The 23,660-nt window shown below is 45.4% G+C and overlaps 1 long non-coding RNA gene across 3 annotated transcripts; it reads left to right on the top strand.

The window, feature by feature from the left end:
• Nucleotides 1–1,320: 1,320 nt before the first annotated feature.
• LOC119157505 lies at nt 1,321–23,288 on the top strand. Of its 3 annotated transcripts, none has more exons than XR_005107550.1 (5): nt 1,321–1,492; nt 15,885–16,046; nt 20,319–20,409; nt 20,500–20,596; nt 22,695–23,288. It is a non-coding gene; the product is annotated as an uncharacterized LOC119157505 (long non-coding RNA). The 3 variants fall into 3 exon arrangements; XR_005107551.1 differs by lacking the exon at nt 22,695–23,288 and adding an exon at nt 21,558–21,740; XR_005107549.1 differs by lacking the exon at nt 22,695–23,288 and having other exon boundaries at nt 20,500–21,740.
• The last annotated feature ends 372 nt before the right edge of the window (nt 23,289–23,660 follow it).

The following is a 23,660-nucleotide window of genomic DNA, read 5'->3' as shown; positions in this document are numbered from 1 at the left end:
AAGTACCTCAGTCCCATTTGAGCTGAGGTGTTTCACACCTCAGAATTCTGAACTCAGCCTGAAACGTGACCAAATATCAGATGAAGGGCACGGGAGCACTGCAGGACCCTAGGTGATAGATGCATTAAGTCTCCTGGGACTTAATATGCACTATGTATTATGTTTGATGTTATCAGAGGGAGAAAAGCAGGCTGGTGTGAAATAGGAACTGAATCTGAAATGAGTATCATCAGCTATCCAATTTTCTTTAAAAAAGAGAAAAACCCTCAAACTGTGTAGAAAACAAGCCAGTAGCAGCCTCTTCTCCGTGCTTAATGGAAAATTGTTTATCACTTACAAGTGCATGCTGTACCAATAAATCCCAGAAGAAAGAGAAAAATGGAAGAAATTCAGAAAAAATACTAGCTGTGTCAAATCAATCAGTGTCATCAGCTACACAAACAAGCTTTGTCCTGGTGGAGAGTACTGCTCCACAAGTTGATTGGAAGGACGAGGTCTGGTGAGGACTGGGTCTCTTCTAAGGGGGATTATCAAGCAGAAGCGATTACGCACTGTATAGGTGGCTGTTCTCTGGGTCTTCTTGGTGACAGCAATAGGTAGTTTTATCCAGTCTGTCACCTACTGGTGACTCAGCTATCGCCTTCCAAAGAGAGAGGATTTTTTCCAAGATCATCTTTTCTTTCTCAGTCTCTCTTTTTTTTTTTTTTTTTTTTTTTTTTCAAATGAAGAGTATTGCGCTCTTCTGTCTGTTTTCCGCAGTGCCCAGACCTTGAGTAGGGGATGGCGGTGTCTTTGGGAGGAGCTTTAATGTCACCAGAGCAGTCTGGTGTTTAACTGACTTCTGCACAATGTTTGTTAGAGGATTTGGGGGTCAAGTTCAGTCTGCGATGATTCCTTGTGATGTCCTACATCCCAGTAGGCTTAAAACAAGCTTGCAGCATCCTCAGATTTCTTGCCGCTGTATGCCTAGCAGGGCTTCCAGGGCTTTATCAAAGGGCTCCCATACAGTTATTTAAGTGCCACAAGTGCTTAGCTTGTAGGAGCCATGGGAGTCTTGATCACAGGCAGTGGGAGCCAAAGCCTATGTGTAGTCTGTCTCCTCCAGAGCTTCAGCCCACTGAGTGCAGAGCCACAGGAGGTGCTCCAGAAACTCATGCTTAATTGCAAGCGCTGAAGTTATCTGTGGTTTCAGGGGATATCTTTGGGACCGGGAGCTTAGAGCCTAACGTAAATACATGTGGCTCTCTGGGCTGTATCCTAAGCCAGTAGATAACTTAACAAAATGTGCCTGGCTTCGTTACACCCCTTGAGTTCTGTAACTGAGCATCTTGCAGTGTTGTGTGAGATAAAAAGTCCCATGGGTTTACAACAGTGATCTGCACTTGTAAGTAGGCTGCTACACTGTAGGGCAAGAGCAGCTTGACCTGAAGATACTCTGTATGTGTTTGAGTGAGATCAATCAAGCTGCATTCAGGCCTTGTGTGAAGTCCAGGTAAAACACTGAATGTTTCCACGTTGTGTAATAAGGGTACGTTTCTGTCTCTTCTGTCTGCTGGAGATTGTAACTCTAAATGTCACGAAGGCAGTGTTCAACAACAAATATAATTTTACTTAGCCTGTTTGGGGGATGTGAAACATGTTTTTATGTTGACTTAAGTCCCGATGATAAATGTGGTTGCAGGTTCTCTGATGCCTAACAGGATTTATGCAGCACAGATTACAAAGAGGCTGAACTGTATAGTTGAGAAGATGACATTTACTTTAAGTTCACTTTTTACGTCTTTGCTTTCCCGCAGATTAAACTCTTTGTTTTGAACAATAGCCAGTCAGGACGCAACTGAAAATGTCTCAGTGAGATGTGGCCAGAGGGTATTGGAGCATTAAGATGACTAGTATTTCTGTTAAGATCAGTGAAATGCTCTTTTAGGCTTTGTGGAGTTAAAGCGAAGTGCAGAGATGAAGGGGACAGGTCAGCCAACCCTGTATAATGAACGGGTTTTGCTGTGACTTGAGTAGCTCTGCTAAACTCTAAAGCCATTTGGTACATCTCTACTTATATCTTTACTCTGCAGAGTATTGCTTCTGCATGCTGGGGTGTTCATGGGAAGTCAGGGCACCAGTGGTTTGACACCCCCAGATCCAGCATCGGGAGAATCTGGACTTTTTGTTTCCCATTATATCTTCATCTTCCATGGGACTTTTTAGCTTGAGCTTGCAGTTTGTCCTGGTGAACTTGGATATCTGCTAATCACAAAGCAGAGGCAGTGTCTTGCAGAGGGGTGTGCATCTGTGTTTCTGAGAAGCACCAGGGACTGGTGCTGTAACAGGGACAGTGTGGACGGCAACTGAACCTGGTGAACTAGAACACAGTTCTCAAGCCTCAGATTTAGCAAAAGACAAAAACATTTTTTACTATGAGCCAGCCTGTAATCTCACCTCAGGGAAGTGTTTATGCACAGTGTCTAAACAATGAGGTCATCTTGGTTTCTGTGAGACTATGTGCAAAGTAGATCCATAAACTTGTGACTTATTTTGTAGACGGTTTAAAAAATACGGAGTAATGACTTACTGTCAAGTGATTTCCCAGTTTTCAGAACTTTTATGCCCTATGAGATTTATGTGCCTTTCTCTGTGACATTCACACTTCTAAGCTCTAAGTCTCAAACTTCCTACGCAGACTTTTTTCTGACTTGTTTCTGAAACTGTGAAGGGTTATTGTGAGACTCTTGGAACGAGCAAGATGACCTTCATTCATGACTTAGTGAGTCAATACTCCTTATCTTGTGCTGGTTTTGGCTGGGACAGAGTTAATTCCCTTCACCGTGGCTGGTACTGGGCTGTGGTTGGATCCTGCTGGAGCAGCGCTGCTGACACAGGGGTGTCTTCGCTATTGCTGAGCAGGGCTGGCACAGAGCCAGCCAGTGGGCTGGGGGGCACAAGGAGCTGGGAGGGGGCACAGCCGGGGCAGGTGACCCCAGCTGACCCAAGGGGTATCCCATGCCATATGGTGTCATGCTTGGTATATAAAGCTGGGAGAGAAGAAGGAATGTGGGGACATTTGCAGTGATGGCATCTGTCTTCCCCAGGCACCGTCACGCGTGCTGGAGCCCGGCCGTCCTGGGGATGGCTGAGCACCGCCTGCCCATGGCAGGTGCTGGATGAACGCCTTGGGCTGCTCTGCCGGCCTGCGGCTCTGGCTTTACCTGTTAAACCGTCTTTTTCTCAGCCCACGGGATTTCTCTACTTTTACTCTTCCAGTTCTCTCCCCCATCCTGACACGGGGGGAGTGAGCGAGCAGCTGTGTGGGGCTTAGTTGTCAGCTGGGGTTAAACCATGACAGTCCTTTTAACACCCAGCGTGAGACTTGAAGGGCTCAAGATAATGACAGGTTTGATTGGAATGTGCTAGATTGAATGTATAGCTGATAACGGCAATGGCGATGTGACGGGGCTGGCAGAGGGCCAGGGCATCGCTGCTGTTCCTGTGCTGCTGTACTGGACAGGCTGGGACTCCACTGTGAGCTCCAGTCAAAGGGACCGTGACCTGTGGGTGAGTCCACATGGGAGCGGGACACCCCAAAGCGTCTGTGGCTGTGGATAAGCCCCCGCCAGAGCAAGTACATCTCAAAGCACCTGTGGCTGTGGTGGTGGCTGTGCTGCAGCAGGTATACCTCTGAAGGGACTGCGGCCCGAGGACAAGTCCACGCCAGAGAAGGTGCACCCCGAAGCATCTGTGGCTGTGGACAAGTCCGTGCTGCAGCAGGTGCACCTTGAAGCATCAATCAGTGGCTGTGCACGAGATCATGCTGGAGCATCTCAAAGAAGGTGGCCATGGACAAACCCACAAGAGGGCAGGTACAGCCCTGGAGGCACTGCAGCCATGGGTAATGCCATGTTGGAGCAGGTTGGCTTCTGAAGGGACTGTGGCTGTGGGTAAGGCTACCAGGCTGGAGCAGGTCTGTCTCTGAAGGCATTGTGGCCCACGGGTAAGGCCACGCTGGAGCAGGCGCGCCTCAGAGCGTCTGTGGCTAAGTCTCCGCTGCAGCAGCCGTAGCCCTGGTGAGGCTGTGGCCCATAGGTAAGGCTGCACTTGGAGCAGGTACGCCCCTAAGGGACTGCAGTCTGCGGGTAAGGCCAAGCTGGAGCAGGGCAGCAAGATGAGGAGTTCATTGCAATGTTAAACCCGATGGTCTGGTCCAAAGGCACCAGGAGTGGAGATTGTAACGGAGATACCTTTAAATTGTTGTAAGCCATGGTTGCAGTCGCATGTTATAGGGATTACTGTAGCAGGAACCACTGAACCATTGGAGGACAAGCCCCACAAGAAGCAGCGCAAGTGCAGCAGTGACCCACCTGCGGTGGCTTTGGTGCCCAGTAACTCGACACAACCACCTCTCCTGTCCTGAACGACACTGTAACGAGTGGAGCCCAAAGTCACGGACTAAATGGGCTCAGTGGACATGTATGGACATTGTACAGGGGTGGCCCATGGACTAAGGGAATGATACCTGTGTATTGTATCAAAGGATGGGAGGGGGGGCGGTGGCATCATGAGAACGCATTGGATAGTGTGGGATCCAAGCATGGCATAAATGGTATGGAATAAGGGGTGGAGAAGGTGCTGGTTCTGGCTAGGATAGAGTTCATTTTCTTCACAGTAGTGTGGGGCTGTGTTTGGATTTCTGCTGAAAACAGTGCTAATAATTCAGAGAAGTTTTCCTTATTGCTGAGCAGGGCTGGCACAGAGCCACGGCCTTTCCTGCTCCTCACCCTGCCCCACCAGCGAGTGGGCTGGGGGGGAACAAGGAGTTGGGAAGGGGGCACAGCCGGGACAGCTGACCCCAGCCGACCCAAGGGATGTCCCATACCGTATGGTGTCATGCTCAGCATATTCACCTGGGGGGAGGAGAAGAAGGACTTTGGGGATGTTGGGCCCATGGGTCTTCTTGATTCGTCACAGATCAGGTCTTAGTGTTCCTCTTTACTACATTTGCATCTACCTCAGGGCAGGAGCAAAGGTGGGTTGAAAGTAACTCCACCTCCCCTCACAACAATGCTGTCACCTGATGACAGATCTCATCCTTGGAGTACTTTGTTGCTGCATTAATTGGTCCCAAGATATAGTCTGAATTACAAGTATCCATTCACTCTATCTCTCTCTCTTCATCAAAATCCCAGGCTTAAGCTGTTGGATATAAATCCTGATCATGAGGTTGGAAAAGAACATGTGCCTTAAAATGCAAGCTCAGACTGGCTTGTTTTCACGTAATCTTCTTTTTGCTCATTAGTTATTGTCTGATTACTTCCCTTAGAGTGACTTTGTCTTTCTTGACTTCAAATTTCTTGGCCTTTGCCAGTTAAGTGTGAATGAGGAGGGGACACAAGTCTGCTCCACGAACAAATATGATATCAAATTAATCTTTTCTGTGGCTCAACTCAAGTGTTTGTTATTTTTAAGTATTCAATGCTTTCCCAGAGCCCCCGTTGTTTTTGCAATCCTAAACCTGAATCACCTGGTTCACAAAGTTAGCAGAGCAGTTGTAGTTGTTTTCCTCTTGCCTAAATGGATGTAGAAGTTATGGAAATAAACAAGTGCTAAGGTTTAACCCCAGCTGGCAACTAAGCCCCATAACAGCAGCTCCCTCCCTCTCTCCCTCCCCTCACAGTGGGATGGGGGAGAGAATCGGAAGAGTAAAAGTGAGAAAAGTTATGGGTTGAGAAAAAGACGGTTTAACAGGTAAAGCCAGAGCCGCAGGCAGGCAGAGCAGCCCAAGGCGTTCATCCAGCACCTGCCATGGGCAGGCGGTGCTCAGCCATCCCCAGGACGGCCGGGCTCCAGCACGCGTGACGGTGCCTGGGGAAGACAGACGCCATCACTCTGAACGTCTCCCCATTCCATCTTCTACCCTGAGCTGAATATGACGTACTGAGCATGCTGTAATACGGGATGGGATACCCCTTGGGTCAGCTGGGGTCACCTGCCCCGGCTGTGCCCCCTCCCAGCTCCTTGTGCCCCCCAGCCCACTGGCTGGCTCTGTGCCAGCCCTGCTCAGCAACAGCGAAGACACCCCTGTGTCAGCAGCGCTGCTCCAGCAGGATCCAACCACAGCCCAGTACCAGCCACGGTGAAGGGAATTAACTCTGTCCCAGCCAAAACCAGCACAACAGTACTACAGGCAATCTGAATGGTTTTTTTGCATTAGTGTAATGGATTTTTCAAAGTTACCTTGAATTTAGTGCAGGAAAAAAATTGTCTGCTGGCTTTAGACTATTTGAAATCTATATGATGATTTTAACCAATTTAGAAATCATTTAGGCAGAGTCTGCTGTAAAACAAGCTAGAAATGTTTCTGAGTCTAGACAGACCCTAAAAGTCAATTTTATAGAAACATTTCTCAATGCAAAAATTATCTACTTAGGAACAACCCCCAAAAAATGCACGAAATTTTTTTTGTCAATAGGAACAAGTGAAGCTGTACATTAAAACAGTATTTTACTCTTCATTAATTCTCCTGCATTTTTGTCCCTTCCCCTGTGAGTGTTCATCCTGGGCTGGGCAGAGGTAGTGCCTCTCCCTCCATCTTCATCACTGAGCTCACTTTCCCATTTCAGGGTGCTACTGTGATCACGTGAAGTCTGTGAGACAGATAATACATAGGTATTTGCACACATCATTTCCCTCTGCTTTTTTTTTTTTTTCCCTCTGCAGAAACTGGAGGAGGCTGTCTTGAACTACTTACCGAAGTACATGACTTGAGGGACAAAGCTAAACTGTGCTTTTTACACCGTTTTCCTCCCCCCTGTTGTTTTTAGCTGTTATGTGTGAGCTGTCACAGCTTTGTTGCCCCTTATTTTGGATTTCTCAACCAATTTGCTTTCCTTCTGGCTAATTAACCATGTCTGCCTCTGTGTTCTTCCAAAGAGATTATCTTCAGACTGCTCTGCTTGGTGTTAACAAGGTCTCTGGGCTCTTGTGTCATGACAAGAGTGTGATGGGTGTCCCCATCCATTTGGGGTGCAGGGTGTGCTACCAGGGCACTTCCATGCCGCACAAATACATCTCCTGGCAGCACGCCTGGAGGGTGGCTCTCTGCTGATAACATTGTGGTGTCCATCAAACTAGCCTGAATTAGAAGGCTTTTTTTTGTAAGATTTTATTAATGCTCTTTGGTGAAGTTGCTGGCTAAGACTAGCACATTTTTTTATTCTTTTTTATTGTTTTCTGTGAGAGCACAGATAAGATCCATGCAATGCTGAAAGGCTCTGAACTGTGTGAGTTCTGATAAAGAATAACACTCAGCTCTTGTGACACCCTGGGCTGCCAGCTTGCTTCAGCCCTAAAGCCTGAGCCCAGGCCCTGCTTGCAGGACGCTGGTGGCCAAGGCTTTGTGTGAGAAAGAAAAGCAAGTGGAATTAAGGATTCATTAATGCATTATATGCTCAGAGGAACTAAAGCGGCTCAAATGGGAGAACCCAGCAAGCAGTGAACACGGGGGACCTGAGGGATGCTTTACCCTGATGGTGTATTACGCTCACTCAAATCAGTGCCAGGAGACAAACTCGGTGCTGGACCTGTATCCTGGGGTGCTTTGAGTCTTTAGACCAGCAGCATCTCAGCTGAAATAACATGTTTGATTTTTAAGCCTAATCTTGTGTTTTAATTACCACTTTAGTTGGGGGGTAAACACCTGTCTCTTGGTTGGAAAAAAAGATAAAAAAGAGAGAAAAGTGTTTTGTTCATCAGTTTATTTTTCAGACAGTCTAGTGCTGACACAAAGACAGAAATGGAAACGTGGGCTGGGATGTGGGGGCAAACCACTGGGGTACTTGTTCCAGCAGCGAGGGCAGCCAAGGTCAGCTGAAACCAATGCCAAAACCCAATGTGGGAATGGTGTGGAGTCCTTCCTCCACCACCTGCTTTGCTCATTCCTGCCCTGTGACCCCCTGGTCTCCCCTCAGCACTGGCAGGGGTGTTAGTGAGGCTGTGCAGGACTGGGCTAACCGTCTGCGTGAAAATCAGGCTGCAGTAAAAAAATCCAGCTTTGATCTAAATCAATCCTTTGATACTGCTTTTCTTGGAGTGCAGGAGGGGAGGATGCAAGCAGAGAGCAACCAGCCCTTTCCCTTAAGTGGTGCTTTATATCAGCTTAAGCCATTCATGAGATCACAGTGTAACCAAATAAATGCGGCTGTGTGGGAGCTGCCCTGTCTGCTGCCAGCGCAGGATGTGGACCCGGTAAATTTGCAAGAAATGTCATCTTTGGGAGGATTAGAGAGGCTTGTGGAAGCCTTCGTGTGTGTGCTTCTATTGCTCCAGTGCCTGCAAGGGCTGAAAATGCAACCTTTGATCCAGCATTAATGGATTCACTGCTGCTTGTGAAGTCTCCAAGTGCCCCACTTGTTCATGACACTGGCAAGCAGCAGCATGTGGTTGCTGGAGAACTCGAGGGCTGATCTCCACCTGTAACTGCAGAGGGACCAAGGAAAGCTACGGTGACACTCTGTTTATGGCTGGAAACACAAAAATTAAGAGAAAAGGTATATATCTAATTATGCCAGTCTATTGTCTACAAAAACGAACACAGCTTTTAATGGCACAGTTGCATGTTAAACTGGGTACGCATACTGGTAAGGGTCATGCTTTTATTTTAAGGAAAATTTAGAGCAAGAGAAATGAAGGTTAAATTCAAGAAAGCTGCTGGGGACCTGGTTTGCTTTTAACACATCCTGACTTTTGTTTAAGTATTTTTATGTATTGTTTGGTGAATATGATTAGAGCACAGATCATAAATGCATAGGTCACGGGCTTATCATCCTTCTACGAGAGGATTCTCTTCCCACTCTCCATGTGCTTTGCTGTGTTACACAAATGCTGCGTCAAGCACCAGTTTGCTCTTAGCATGAAATAATTTGTTACTTTCTGGGAAATCAAAGAGCTTTTCTGCTGTCATGAAAGCGCATGACTTGCCTGTATGTAGAAGCAGGGGGCAGTGCTCAGGAGCGTGGCAGGTCTATTCGAGTCCTTTCAAACAGGTTCTCTCCCCTTTTATTGTCTTGGTCTTGTGTGCTCTGGCTCTAGCAAAGGTCGGTGCAGCATCCCAGCAGCATAGCCCTAGCTTGCCTGTGCAGGATCGCTGCATCCAGTGTGGGCTGTGGCTCAGAAGCAGCATCACGTTCTACTTTTCTTCCTTCAAAACACTATTTTAAAATTTTCTTTAAGTCTTACCTCTCAGACTCAAGGTGGCTGCAGTTTTGTCCTTGGGTTAGAAGAGACGTGCTGTGTGTCTGCAGCTTTCACCATCTTCCTTCTGCCCTCCCTGAGATCGCCTTAGCAGAGGTCTGGCTCTGCCCGTTACACCACGACCAAGAGTTGGCTGTCTGGGGGCAACAGGCAGGAGAGGGTGTCTTGAGGGCTGCACAGGCGATGAGAAGACTGACTGACTGACTGCACAGGGCTCTGCACTTGGCTTCCAGATGAAGCTCTGCTTTGCCCTCTTAACCTTGCCCTTGGCAGATCCCTTGCTGTCTCCAGCAGCTAAGCAGGACCAGAGGAGCTGCGACGCCAGCCTCAGACATGTTATTACTTCCCCTGTGCTCCTGGGAAAGAAGGGGGAATCAGGAAGGGGCCAGTCCATTTATTTTGCCCAAATGTTCAGGTACAGCCCTGTCACTGCTCCTACTTTCACCCCTCCTATTTTCATTTGGTACCAATCTCCTAACCTGTTTCCCTGGTAGGGGTCAGTGTGGACGGTTGGATGCTCTTAGAAGGATGTGGACCCCCAGCTTTTGCTGCAAATCAGTGTGGGGGCATTGGTGCAGCCCCATTAGGTTGTGCTACCCAATCGTTGGTGTGTAACTTTTTTAAAAAATAACCAGTAAAATAACTGCAAATACTGCAAGTCAATACTGATTTTCCACCCGGTTTTGTATTTGTGTCCTAAATGAAATCCACTTGACTGGATTGTGTTCAGATAGTGCTGTTACGGTGTTGCTACTTTTCTTTTTAAATTAAATTACTTAAAAATGCTGCCCTGTTGCCTGAACCCAAATCTTTTGAAGTTACTTCGGAAGGTTTTTTTTTTGCTTCTGGCAGCGAGGCTTTCCATAGATAATATTTTCTTTTCTTCAAGAAAAGTCACTTTTATGGCCCACACAAAGTATCTGTAGCAAGACGGAAAACAAATACTGTCTGTAGTCCCATTAACAAAATTAACAAAAATTAATCAAGTGGACAGCTGGAATGTTTTTGTGCTGATCCTTGTGATTTTTTAATTGTTATTGCTCTAGTGTTCAGAAAATGGAAGCAATGAGTTATCCCCACTGAACTGAGCTCAGGCTGTGCAAGCAGCTGCGTAACTCTAGCCTCACGGAGGCTTGGAGGTGCCCAGTGACCCCGCAAGAGATGATGAACATCCAGTTTCATTCACCTCATTTGCTGGTCTCCAAGCATGGAAGGATAACAAAGATCGGAGTGGTTAGGCCAGTATCCAGCAAATGCAAGCAGCGGAGAAGTGGGGAGGCAGCTGGGAAATGGTGCAGAGCACTCCAGCACCTGCATGTAAGGCATCCCGGCCCCTGGGCTGAGCCCGCCTGGTGCCAGCTTTCCTGCTGGCTGTGGGTATTCTGTCCCACATCTCTCCCCAAGCACATGGAGAGCTGATGGGGAGCACCCGTAGGTTTGGCACTTGCAGGGTGGTACTCGTTTTTCCCACCACGTGCTGAAGTGGTCCCTAAAGGATACTAGGACTGGGAAAAATATTTGCATCAGAAATGGAAGCAGACTCTGTTTTCCCAACACTGGAATATATTTAGGAACAGATCATTTCAATTATTTTTGCCCTCTAGTTCCTTGATAAATATATCATTGCATTTATTATTGGATTTATAGTCTGCTTTTTGGGGGAGACAAAGTATTTAGCAGCTGATCTCAGTTTTAATGTAGGAGAGTCGATTCAGCTTATGCCAAATGAGGCTGTGATGCTTATTGTCTCCTGAGAAATTTGTTCAAGTAATTTCATTAATAAAAGATTTCAGGGATAACCAAGCTCAGGAAATTTATTTATTTAATCATTTATTTATTTATTTTAAAAAAGGGCTGCTGTCTTGGTTTAGAAGAGTTTGTGTCTATTTTCTAAGTCACATTTTCATTTCTGAGGCCAGTTTTCGAATGTGGGGACTGAATTACCCAGGGGTGCCAAGCTAGTACATCCAGCTGCCAAAACATGTTGGCATCAGGCAGACCAGGCCCAGTACCCCAAAATTACTTGGGTGCTAGCCAGGCACCTACCTGGTCTCGAGCATCAGAGTAATATCTCACTAATTCAACAGGTCTTTAAATTAGGTTGGCTGGTTGAGCAATAGGTCCATGGTTCCTGGCAGCCCGTTGGAAGAGGAGAAACTTCCCAAGCTCCTAGGCTGGTTCCTCACGGGGTTCCTGGAAGCAGCCAGAGCCTTTTCGGTGGCGGCCCTTCGTTATGGGTGCAGCATGTTGGGGGGCCGGGACCTGGCTCCCCTAGGCAGTACAATGGCTAGGGACAAGTGGTCCATCACTAATGGCAGCAGCACCACTGGGGGTTGGTGGGCAGTGGGCTAGGGAGGATGGACCCCTCCCTGGGGTGAGGGACTGCAACTCGCACCGTGCCACCTATGGTTGAGTGCAGCCCGCAAGGCAGGGACTGGATAAGGAGCATGAAATAGGGGTGATAAACTACAAATTATCATCAGTCAATGCAAACTTAATTAAAAATGTGAAGGGGCTGTTCCTTCATCTTCCCCACCATAAGAAAGGTTTCACAGCCTCTCTTTAATTCAACATATTTGGTGGTAAATTAAAAATGGAAATGGGAAAGAATTTTCTGAGGCTCTCAAAGATGAATTATTTGCTTCACATGTTACATTTCCTCTTCCAGTCATGCTGTTTGCATTATTGCTATGTGCTGCTCGAGCGAGGTAGGTTAGGAAATCCCATGGCTGGAAGGGGAGACCTCAGGTGTGGTTTCAGGGCGCACTGACCCTGGGCAGGTGACACCAGCTTTGGGCTTTCATGTATGCCACCTTGGGGCTGCTTGTTTCCTTTTTTTTAATTTGGGTAATTTTCACAGCTCTCTGTTCTGTGTATACGAAGGTATTTTTAGAATTAAGTTTATGAACTGTTTTTTTCCTTAGTGATTGATAGATAAGTATCACAAACATCTGAGCAAATAAATTCACCCCTCCCGCTTTCCATGCTCTGCAGTCACCCAGAGGACTCATGCTGTTGTGTTAATCTGTATGCAAGCAATCCGGTCAGTAATCTGTGCCAGTAAAGGGATTTATCGCCTCGCAGTGCACAGAGGCGATGTTCAATCTTGCTGTCAGCTCTAGGGTATGCCCCACTTAGTTGTTGGAAGACAGCAGGGTTTTTTTCCTTGCTGACTTTAAAGTGATTTCTATGACCTAAAGGACACGAGCGTGAGGAGTACTAAGGGCTTTTGAAGCTGATCTGCACAGCATCTGTTTTGGAGTGCAGAAGAAATCTCTAACACCTGCATGAAGCTAATAACAACAGTCCTTCAAGCCCCACAAATGAATTCTAAATTACAATAGATGCCTGCACTTGCTGTGCCCTCAGAAGGGCTGCAGGAATGCAGGGAGGACCTGGGGTTTGATATGGCATGTGAATGGCCTGAGACCAGGTCTCCAGACAAAAGCCCTGAATCTGAAGGCAATGCCCTCAGCACCCTGGCAGTCTGCAGAGTCACACCAGGTGTCCGGAGCCCCTTCTGCAGACACAGCTCTAGCATTTTGAAGGTGCTAAACTGCCATGCATGGGCACTGGGCAAGAAATGGAAATGCTGTTAATTCCTTTAATTTCCACAGCTCGTCAGAAGAAACTTTGTGGTTTCTTTCCCTGTCCTGGAGAGGGCTATCAGCGATCCCACAGCATTCTTGCCAGCACCTCATGTCTTGGAGGGAGGGTGGCAGACGAATGCCGATTATCCTCTGTCCTTAAGGGATCAGTAGCTGTTGCTCTTTCCTGGTCTAGAATGACAGACTGCCTGTTGAAATCTCGCCTCTGAATTCACAATGCTTCCTCACAGGGAACAGCAAATGAAGAGACCTTGGTTACACTTCTGGCTTTGTAACATCACTTAAATTTTCTGAACGAGGCACAAACTGTAACTTAGAACCAAACTCCACACAAGGCTGCAATGCAGCAGTGTTTCTCTTTCAGTGAAGCTTGCAAAGGAAGCAGGGCATCCTGCAGACCATCGTGTCTGACTGCGGTGCTCACCTTGTCTGTAGCCCATTCAGGTAGACTGGTAGCTGGTGGCAGGAAACTGGGAACAGCTATGACTGACATGTCTGAAAGTGATTCTCTTCTTAGACATGACCAGACTACTGGTAAGCCTTTCCTTCCTTTTTAAAAAGAGGATTAGGTGTTTCTCAGTATTTTACCGTAGAAATATTCATGGTACAAGTACAAAGATCCTATTCCTGTCCTTTTCGCTGTCAATTTTGTGGGCTCAGTTGTGAATTCAGGATGCCAGTGCTTGGTTCTTCCTCCCACATCATGACAGTGTGGATAATCGCAGGGGCCGGGTTCCTGCCCTCTCCTTCCTTTTGCCCAGCTGTTCCCTACACAGTCTTGCTGCAGTGGGATGCATGGGGGATGTGCTGTCCAGGGCCTCAGGCACGTCTGTGGGCAGCACAGGCTGTGTACCAGCCTCAGGCAGACCCCAGAGAAAGGCGGCTTTATTTTCTCTTACTCTCCGCAGCCACGCTTTCCTCACCTTGGCTGTTTTTATGCTAGCCGTTAAGGCAGCATTAGTCCTGTACATACACATAACTTGAGTACATCCTGTTCCTCATTAGCACATTAGCAACTGTATTACATCAGAGGCTGTAGGTCTCAGTTATGGTCACCGTGCTAAGGTCTGTATAGAGCTATAGGAAGAAATAATCTCTTCCTTAGAGTAGTTCACATCTAAGCACACAGGAAATGGAAGTGCAGGGGTAAAACAACACGCTCGAGGTCACACAGCACGTATGGGGAAAGCCAGGAAAAGAACTGGGTCTTCTGGTTCCTCTGCATGCTTCCATTCTGTTTTGCTGTCCTCTGTCCATTATACCTTGCTCTCACAGTCACCTCTGCCATTTCCAAACCCAACTCTCCATTAGCTGGTTCTCCAGCCTGGTTTCAGTCACTTGCTTCAGCCTTCCAGCTCTTTTTTTTTTTTCTTCTTCTTTTTTGTTTTTTTCCTCCTTACCCCCTGCTCAGTCACAGATCTACCAGGAGCCATAGACTCTTTCTGAAGGGTCAATGTAAGGTAACTGAGCAAAGCAAGTCTTACGTCAGCTGTCCTACCCTTGTTGGGTGGAGAGGTCTGCACTGCTATGGCAAAACTACTAGGCTGGAAGCTTCCAAAGGGGAGCAGGATTTGAGACTGACACTTCTTAGCCTTTGCTTCAGCCACCTATGATGACTCTCCTTGCCCAGCTTTGGATTTAATTATTGCCTAAATTTCACTGAACTGCTCAGCCTGAATGCTAAGGGGTTCCTTCAGGCCCTTTTGCTGAATTGATTCTCCAAGGAGCCCAGACCATGTTTCCATATAGGATATGGGTAAGAAGCCTCCCTTCTTAAAGCCATGGTCAAAGATGTGGTTTCTGCTTTTTTGGCAGCTATGGAAATGGAATTTTACCTGGAGTACAAGCCGGAGCAGAAACTATTGTATTTCTCCATGCTTGTTAAACTGGTTTTTAAGCTGTTGCATCTTTGCCTGTAGCTATTCCAGGTTCTTCACTAGATTTGGGGTGTGACTTTCAGCTACCTTAAAGTATCAATGTAATCATTAATCGGCTGTAATTATTACACTAAGGCCAGGTTACACTAGCTTAATATTTGGTGGAAACCAGAAGAGTTTTTCTATGGCCTGTGACATCCCAGGAATAGATTATAGGACTGACAAGGCTGCTGAGATGTCCCAGCTCAATGAGGTCAGGAGGACCATCTACGTAACAACTGTGTTATTGGGGGCAGCTTCCATCAGTAGTGGACTTAGTACAGTGTGGAGGGATATTTCTGTCATGCAAATACAAATTTAATCCACGTGACATTTAAGTAACATTTATATGAACAGAGTTGAGTGCTTTTAAGAGGTGTCAGAATACTCTTAGAGTGACAAAACCGGCTAGAAAGAGGGAAAGGGCTGTGTGTGAGAAGCACAAGTCAAAGTAGAGAAGGGAGGATGGGGTTTTTCCAAAGCTGTTTTCCGTTCAGCAGCTGGAATGTGAAGCCCAGCCTCATGGGATGTTGATGCAGAGATCTGTTGTTCCATGCGATTTCACCTGTAACCTTTTTATCCAACTTTCAAATCCAAACATCTCATCGTGTTCTGTTACTGGAATATCTGCTTCACAGATTCCTTGGTGTTAAAACGTGGCCAAACTGAGCAACAAGAACATTTCTAGAATTTCCTTGACGGCATCCCTCCGTGCTGCAGCCTGTGCAGGAGCACTGTTTGTTCTTGTGAGCTTTGATGCCTGCTTCAACACACAATCACTCCTTTCTCAGTTTGACCTTTTTATTAAAATTACCAGGAAGCCCTGAGGCTTCAGTTAGGATTGAGCCCTCCTGTGTATATAAACAGTTTAAGAAAAATGAAATGCAAAGGTTAGCAAGAGGCTTGCAGAGACTTTGCTAAACAGGTGGCCATTTCATGGTTTCTTATTTAATAAACTGAGTGAGCCTGGAAATCATCCAAGAGACAAAAAGGTGTTGACACTCTCATTTTCATTGTTGCATTTAAAGATTTAACTGTTTCTTTGCAGCGTAAAATACAATGGTGAGCTTTTTGAACATCAGTGACAGCGCAGTGTTACTAAGCAGACTTTCTTTCCTAGCACCTCTCATGGGTGAGTCCTCCAGGCCTGTGCCTTCCACGTGGGGAACAGCCGAAGGAAGAGATTGCCCATGCAGTACTAATTCAAGAAGAGGAATGAAAGATCAAAATCCTGAAGACACCTGGCAAAGCCAAGGAACTCAAACCAGTTATCCAGGAAAAGGTATGAAAGGGGAACTTGCTAGTACAGACAACATATAAACCCAGAGCAGACACTACCTTAGACAACTGCTTCACCACTGGAGTGGGGCGAGAGATCTACTGGAAACAAAATACATAACTCCAGAGAGGCAGAGGCATTGCAAATGGCCCAAAGCTAAAGCAGAATGTAATGCAGCATTCATTTTATTTGCATTACATTCTATTTATTTTTTTTAAGCTATACAGGGGAAGAAAAATCCCTAGGGTCAGAATGAGGTGCAGATTTTCAGTAATGTGCTCAGTAGAATGGATGCATAAATCCCATTAGCAGAAATGGAAATCAGTTGTTTAACCCAAGTAATTGAAATTGTGTGTTGACTTTGTTATCTTCCACAGTAGTAGCTCTGAATCCTGCCTCTTTGGTTGTTCTTGGTAAATGAAATTAGTTTTGTTTCTACCAGGACTGTGCAGGGAAAAAAAATTGTCTTCCAGATCTGAAGGCAGTGCAGGTCTGCAGCTGCAGAGCCACCAGGCCCACTCTGGACCTCTTGGAAAAGGCCAGTAGCCTGAAGAAGGTAGGGACAGAAGGATGCTGCCATAAGGGAGGTACCAGGCTGCATCTGGACAGCTGTGTGGAGCAACAGTTAGTGTCCAAGGGATTGTATTTACATGGCTCATCATTATTCCCTGCTGAGGCATGATTACATGTTTCCTTGTGCTTCCAAAAAAACCTACTGTTGGGCTGAACTGCCATGATTAAGGATGTGAGCCTCTAGGCCAGGAATAAAATTGCTACTTTTTAAAAATTTTAATGAGGTTTAACAGGTGACTTTCTTCTTTTGGTAAAACTGATTTCTTCCTTGAGGGCTGCTTGAATTTGCTCTCAGCTTCCAGTGATTTTAATGTGGACAAGATGTACACTAGGAAAGGAAGACAGCAGTGAGACATCATCAGAGCCTCTACTGGCCCCAGATGTTTTCTATGTGCCTCTAAATCTTGAATCTATTTTTGGCAGGTCTGGTCCTGCAATCTGCACAGTTCTTCGTCCTGAGGATAGCAGTCAGCTCTGCAGGCAGCCACCCTGCCTTGTCCTGCCTGTCACGTTTGGTGTGTGGACATGCTTGTGTGGTGAGGAGCAGGCCTGACTTGTGTTCTAAAACCTCCCGGACAGATGAGCTCTTACACTGTGTATAGTCTAAACCCTGGAGTTGATCCTGGTTGGTTACACACGAAGCAGCCACAGGGAGAAATCAATACAGCATTTCACTGACTAGCAGAGGAGTCTCCCAACAGGTGACAGGCTTTGAGCACCATCGAATCATGCTTTTTTTGCTCAGTAGTTTGCATCACATGTCCTGGGATACCAGAAGGAAGAGTGCTGGCTGCTTCAGGAGGGATGCGGTTAGCTGGACTATGTCAGTAAAACACCTGGCATTGATGCTCCAGCATTGAGCAATTCTGATTTGTCACAACTTCTACTGGGTGAATAAATCCTTAGTGAGGGCTTTTCTAAAGGCTGGAAGGACAGTGTGTCACACAGCTCCAGCAGTCTGGAGGCATGTTCAGTTCTGCCCATCGGCCCTCGTGTAAATGAGAAACAGCAGTGTTGTTTAGGACAGGCTCATTATTCCTGCTGTGTTGACACTCATGTGAGTAACAAATACAGTCATAGTGGATCAAGAAATCACTGTGAAAGTTACAGTTCAGACATTTGGGTATGGCTGGGAAATTGCTTAACAGTTTTTCTGGTTTATAAACGTGGAAATGAGACTCTAGTAGGAATAGGTGTAGGACTTGGGTCTGCCAGGACTGGGAGGTTACTGTACTGAATACAGTTATGCACAGTTAAGAGATGGCCTTCAGCCCTCAAAACATTCCAGTCCAAGTGAAAGAAGAGAGCTCAGGTGGGATAGAACAGGAAATATGGAAGGAAAAGGTGATAATGGTGAGTATTGTGATTTGTAAGTTTGGTGGTCCTGTAGAAAAGGTTTTTTTTCAGGAAAGGATCTGAAAGAGGGCAATGTCTTTGTTTTATCGAAGTGTAAAAGCAGCTTCTCCCAAACACAAGGAGGAGTAGGGGAGAAGGGGCAGCTGCAGTCATTAGAGCAGATCGTTGCCATGGAGTCATATTCTGCAGAACCATGTAGGGCAAGATCGTGTTTTCCAAGCTGTAAGGAAGTCAATGCCAGTGTGCCAGTGATCCAGACATGAAACAACAACCTGAATGGCAGTTTTGGTTAGGTGGGGATAGAGGAGTCTGTGCATTAAGTGAGATTATGCCGAAAGAGTTTGCAGGATTCAGGCACAGCTTTGACTATGAGGACCCAGGGAAAAGCATAAAATGACAGACCGTGAGCAGTTAGAGGAGTGATGGTTCCAATGGGCTTTTATATATTCTGATTAAAGGAAAGGAGGTATCTAAGCAGGCTTGGCAAGGAGAGAGGCTAAAAGCCACTTTGTCCAACATGTCTCTAAGAAAAAAAAACCAGTCAGGTAACGCTCTATAAAAGCTCCTCCATTGGCAGCACAGCTGGGAGACAGCTGAGTCCATTGCTTTGCAGAAGCATTGGCTCAAGTACCAGGTTATGTAGACATGGTATCTTCGTTTCGGATCTAATGTGAAATTGCAGCTTTGGCCTGGAGCTCACAGACCTAAGGAGGCTCCTGCTAGCTGCCAGCTGACTGGTGGTACCCATTCCTGTGTGAGTCTCCTTATCTCTATGGGAAATCAGGAGTGGCTTGCCTGAACTCAGCTTGCAGTGTGAGAGGGTGTACGATAGATGTTGTGATTTAGCAGCTAACGGTCTTTCAATTAACTTTGATCTACACTGATTTATCTATAGCGCTGACTTTAACATCCTGCAACACCAGGAGTCATAAAGTCACTCACTTAAGTGAAAAACCTTACTGAAATGTGTTGAACCAACACAGTGGTCTTTATCAGCCAGACCTGATAAATCCACAACAAAGAAATAGTTACCTTGATGGGGCATTCACTTATGCTATCTTCTAATTCTTTCATGTTTGTGTACCATATTAGCCTTTCTGTGATTTTGCTTGGGGTTCATGCAAGATTATGGCTTCTTGGCCATCTGCTTTTTCTGACCATCCATTTATTTCTTTCCAGCCCTCTGGAACACCCCATAGCATTCCAAGTTTTGTCAGAAGTTAACGCTAATGGCTGTTAATGGGTGTCAGGGGAAATGGAATAACTGATGTCTGCAGATATCTCTTTTCAGCCAAATTATTCTGCTGTGAGACCCGGGAATGATCAGGCACAATAAAAAGCACTGTTAGCGAAGTCTCATTGTACAGACCCTTGTGCAAAAGGATCCTCTGAGGCTCATGGACTTCACAGCTGCCCATTGATTTGGGGCATTAGTGATCAGTGCCAATATCAGCTTTCTCTAGGCAGTTTTTCTAAGCTTTTATGTTTCTGGCAACTTAACTTTATAAGGGTGCTTGTGTTCCAGGTTTGACACTTATTTTCCATGAAAGAATCCCTGAAGATCAGTTTGATTTCTTTGCAGCAGCCCATAGCTGAGTTTAGATTTGTAGACCATTAATTTCAGGGAAGACCTTGACTCAGCTGATGGTTGAGGAGACAGTTACTGCCGTTTGGTTGCCCACAACTTTACTTAAGCTGAGATAGTAGCATAAGGTTTGACTTGTAATGAGGGGCATCTCCATGATGTTAAGAGTCCAGGGCAGTGTGGAAGAGACACCAGGAGCGAACTACCTCCCTTGTGTAGGTCCCTAGTAAGTAGGTGCCTTGCCATGCTGGTCAAGCTCTTCAAATACCCCAGGCTAGTGCTGCATATACAGCTATGAACATCACAAATTGCAAGAACTGGATGTGCCTAAAGAGGCAAATGAGCTGCAGCTTGGCTTACCCCTAGCAGTCAAGACCTTCTGTGCCCTTATCACTTGTGTTGTTTTGGTGTGACTGCATTGAGGGTGGAGAATGTCAGTGATGGGGAATGGCTGAACCCAAAGGACTCTCTGTACCTTACTAAAAATAGTGTCATTTTAAAAAAAAAAAACAACAAAAAAACCTGTTGCGGTTCTGCTAGGGGAATGATAGGACAACTTGGTCAAATGTATTTAAAATCTGCTAAAAAAATCCCATGCTTTGGGATGGCACTGGAAGGATAGAAGAGTTATTGTTTCCAGCTGTAGTAGTTCCATTATCAAAATGAACCCTAGGTGTAAGTAATGTGAGATGCCTCTGCATCCCACGTGCATGTTCAGCCTTCAGAGTAATTAACACTGATTGTTGTCATTTTTATAACAGTACCTTGCCAGTGTGCTGCAAGATGTGCATGAAATCTGGCAGCAGTGCTGAGAAGGGGACCCAAAGGCCATTGACAATATTCCTAGTCAAGGTACCTGAAGGACTTTGGCTTCAGTCTCCCAAGTAAACTTACAGCTATTTTTATGGTAAGTTTTCAGCTGAATCACAGTGTCTCCTCTAGAAAAGCAGATCTACTTCACAAAACCCAGTCTGATGGAAGCTAAAGAAGCTAAAGGCAATGGAGCAAAAAGATGACCCTTTTGGACAGAGAGATTAGGGTAGGTATTTTGTGGCAGAGAGGGAAGAGATGTGGAAACACTGATAAACTGGGATTAAAAATAAACCCAGAAAGCATTCTCAGATAAATGAATACAGAGGGTAATAGCTTGTGCAATTATTTATCTCAATGAGGGACAGTATCAGAGAATGATTTATAAATTGGGGGGGGCAGTATTTTGGTAATAAAAGTTAAGAAATCAAGCACCAAAATACAAGCTAAGATCAAATTTAATTATTCTTTTCGGTATTTAGAACATCTTGGAGAGGCTTATCTCCACTTCTATATTCATATAATAATTTGCATATCATAGCACAAACTAGAGGTGTTTATGGAACCCTCAAATATAATAAATCATAAGGGAGTGCCAATTTATCTGGATTAAATAGAGATGAAGTTGATGTGCACAAGACAAAGGGGAATTTTGGTCCTGTTATGTTCTGATTTCAGCTGAAACTTCCTCTTTGACTGAAACACAACCCTGAATGTTTCACAGTTCTGTAAAAGGGTATTTGTGTTCCCAGTCCCATTTCCCCCCCTCCATGGCTTTCTATCTTAAACAGGGCTGAAGTTTGGTGCAGGGTACTAAACACCTGTAGTATCTCTGCCTGGTTAGGGAACTTGTCTATATATTTTATGTATCAGGAGGAAGTTAATTGCATTTTCAGTTGCTTAATTTCATCTTTCTTAAAGGATAAACACAGTTTATTATGGTTCATGCCCCAGAGTAAATCAAGATTTTTATGAATGTGAACAAGGTATCCTCTCAGTCACTTAAGAGTGGAGGTTAGTGACTCTCAAAGTCGTTGAAGAGTATGGGCACGTTTTCAAAGCTCAAAATACAGAAGGAACTATTAAAATATCATCCTCTGTGTTGTTTTTTTAATGTCATTTTTACCCCCCCTTCCTTAACTATAAAAAGAAGCATAGAATAAAATAAAAAAGATGTTCTTCTTTCACAGTGAACTCTTGTCCCTACTGTACACAGGACTGTCCTGGTTTTGGCTGAGATAGAGTTCGTTTTCTTCTTACTAGCTGGTGCAGTGCCGTGGTTTGGATTTAGTATGAGAACAATGCCGATAACACGCTGATGTTTGAGTTGATGCTAAGCAGTGCTGGCCCTGAGTCAAGGGCTCTTCAGTCCCTCGGGCTCTGCCAGGTAGGAGGTGCACAAGAAGCCGGGAGGGAGCAGAGCCAGGACAGCTGACCCCAACTAGCCAAAGGGATATTCCATACCATAAGACGTCATGTTCGGTATATAAACTGGGGGGAGCTGGCCAGGAGCCACTGATCACTGCTCGAGGACTGGCTGGGCATCGGGCAGTGAGTGGTGAGCAGTTGAATTGTGCATCACTTGGAGTTTTTTTCCCTCGAGTTTTATTCCTCTCTCTCACTATCCTCTTTGTTACAATTATTATTGTTGTTGTTATTATTATTTTTACTTTATTTCAATTATTAAACTCTTCTTATCTCAACCCACGGGTTTTACATTTTTCTGATCCTTGGATTGACTGAGCGGCTGCCTGGTACTTAGTTGTTGGCTGAGGTTAAACCACAACAATGACCTCATGCTTATTCTTTCTTCTCCAGCTTCATTCTTCTCACTTTTGGCACATCCACAGTATGAAGTCTGCCCAGATTTAAAATTCTTTTTTATTTCCAAAAGGTTGTATAATTTATACGTTCTACACTGACTAGCAGAGCTCCCTCAGCTAGAGGGGAGTGGTAAAATAAGGATACGCTCTCAGCAAATACTCATTGCTCTAAGGTGAGGTTACTTGTCCAAGTAAGGAGTTGAGGGGACCTGAAGCTGCTTGCTGCTCTAACTGTAGTGGAAAATTTTGGTGCCTTACTGAAATGGCTGTGAGAATTATTAAGGCATGTTCAAAGTTCTGCTGTATCTGTTAAGCAGTGTCCTAGGTAGCTGCACATCTGAATTATTTTGACTTTAATTCTCCACAGTCCTGCCTACACGCTTAATTTGGTGCATTGGAAGTAAGTGCTAATGATACCATGTGAGAAGTCTTTGTAGGAATGGCAGCTGAACACTGCAGCTTAATGGAGTACCCAAAATTAATTTAATTATTATTTTTCTGTAGAGAGGAGGCATTGCAGCAAGCAGAATTTTACAGATAACCTCCAGCTTCCTGCAGAGGCGCTTTTTCAAGGGTTCTCATCTGAAGGTATTTAAGTAATTTTAAGTGTTCTCTGTTGAGATTTGCTTTCTGCATGGAGTAAATCTCTCACTTTGATCAAATGCAGAGTTTTGCAAAAATCTGAGTGTTTGTTAGTTAAGGTTAAGGAGAAACTTTTCAGAAGTGCCCAAACAAAGATGCTGTGGGTCTGATTTACAGAGGTATTTGTAAAATCATGGTGAGGTGATTACGAGGAGTTATAGAAATGTGAAGGTACCTCATTCTCCGTGCAATCACTCTTGCTAGGGTTTTTGTCTTTTCCCATCATTCTCACTAACTGCTACTCTGAACCTTGAAGCATTTACATATTTTTTGCATTACCAGCCCAAAGATACACAGGCATGGTTGCAAATCTAGCTAGATGCACTGCTTCTCCTAAGAACAGCCTCCTACACCTTGTCTCAGTGGCAGTGGTTGCTGAGAGATGTCTCGATGGGTGGAGTTCACAGGCATAGTTCTGCATGTTGTATAGCTTGAGTGTCACTCAGATGGTTTTCTCCTGATTTTTTGGCTCTGTGGAGGTTTTTTTGGTTTTGTTCACCCCACCCACCCCCCGTCTGCCGTGGGAAATCCTCACTGCATGAAGACTATTGCAAAGCAAAATGCAATAGCTCCTACAGTTGTTTCTCGCTTGAATACTCCTTTCAGTGCCTTTAAAACATTGATATGTCAAGTAGGTATTTTATGTAGGTGTTTTGTATCATTTGATGGGAGTTAATTTCACCCACTAGGTAGTACTTCGTATTTAAAAGCGCTGCTCTCTAGAATGCTGCTGAGATAGCAAGGTATATCCATGCCATCTACAGGTAGAAGAATGAAACGGGGAAAGCGCAGCTTTGGTATCTCCCATGCTGTCCACGTTTGCTTTCT

Source organism: Falco rusticolus, chromosome 14 (assembly GCF_015220075.1).
Source record: "Falco rusticolus isolate bFalRus1 chromosome 14, bFalRus1.pri, whole genome shotgun sequence".
NCBI lineage: Eukaryota > Metazoa > Chordata > Aves > Falconiformes > Falconidae > Falco > Falco rusticolus.
This window is presented reverse-complemented; position numbering and strand designations above follow the sequence as displayed.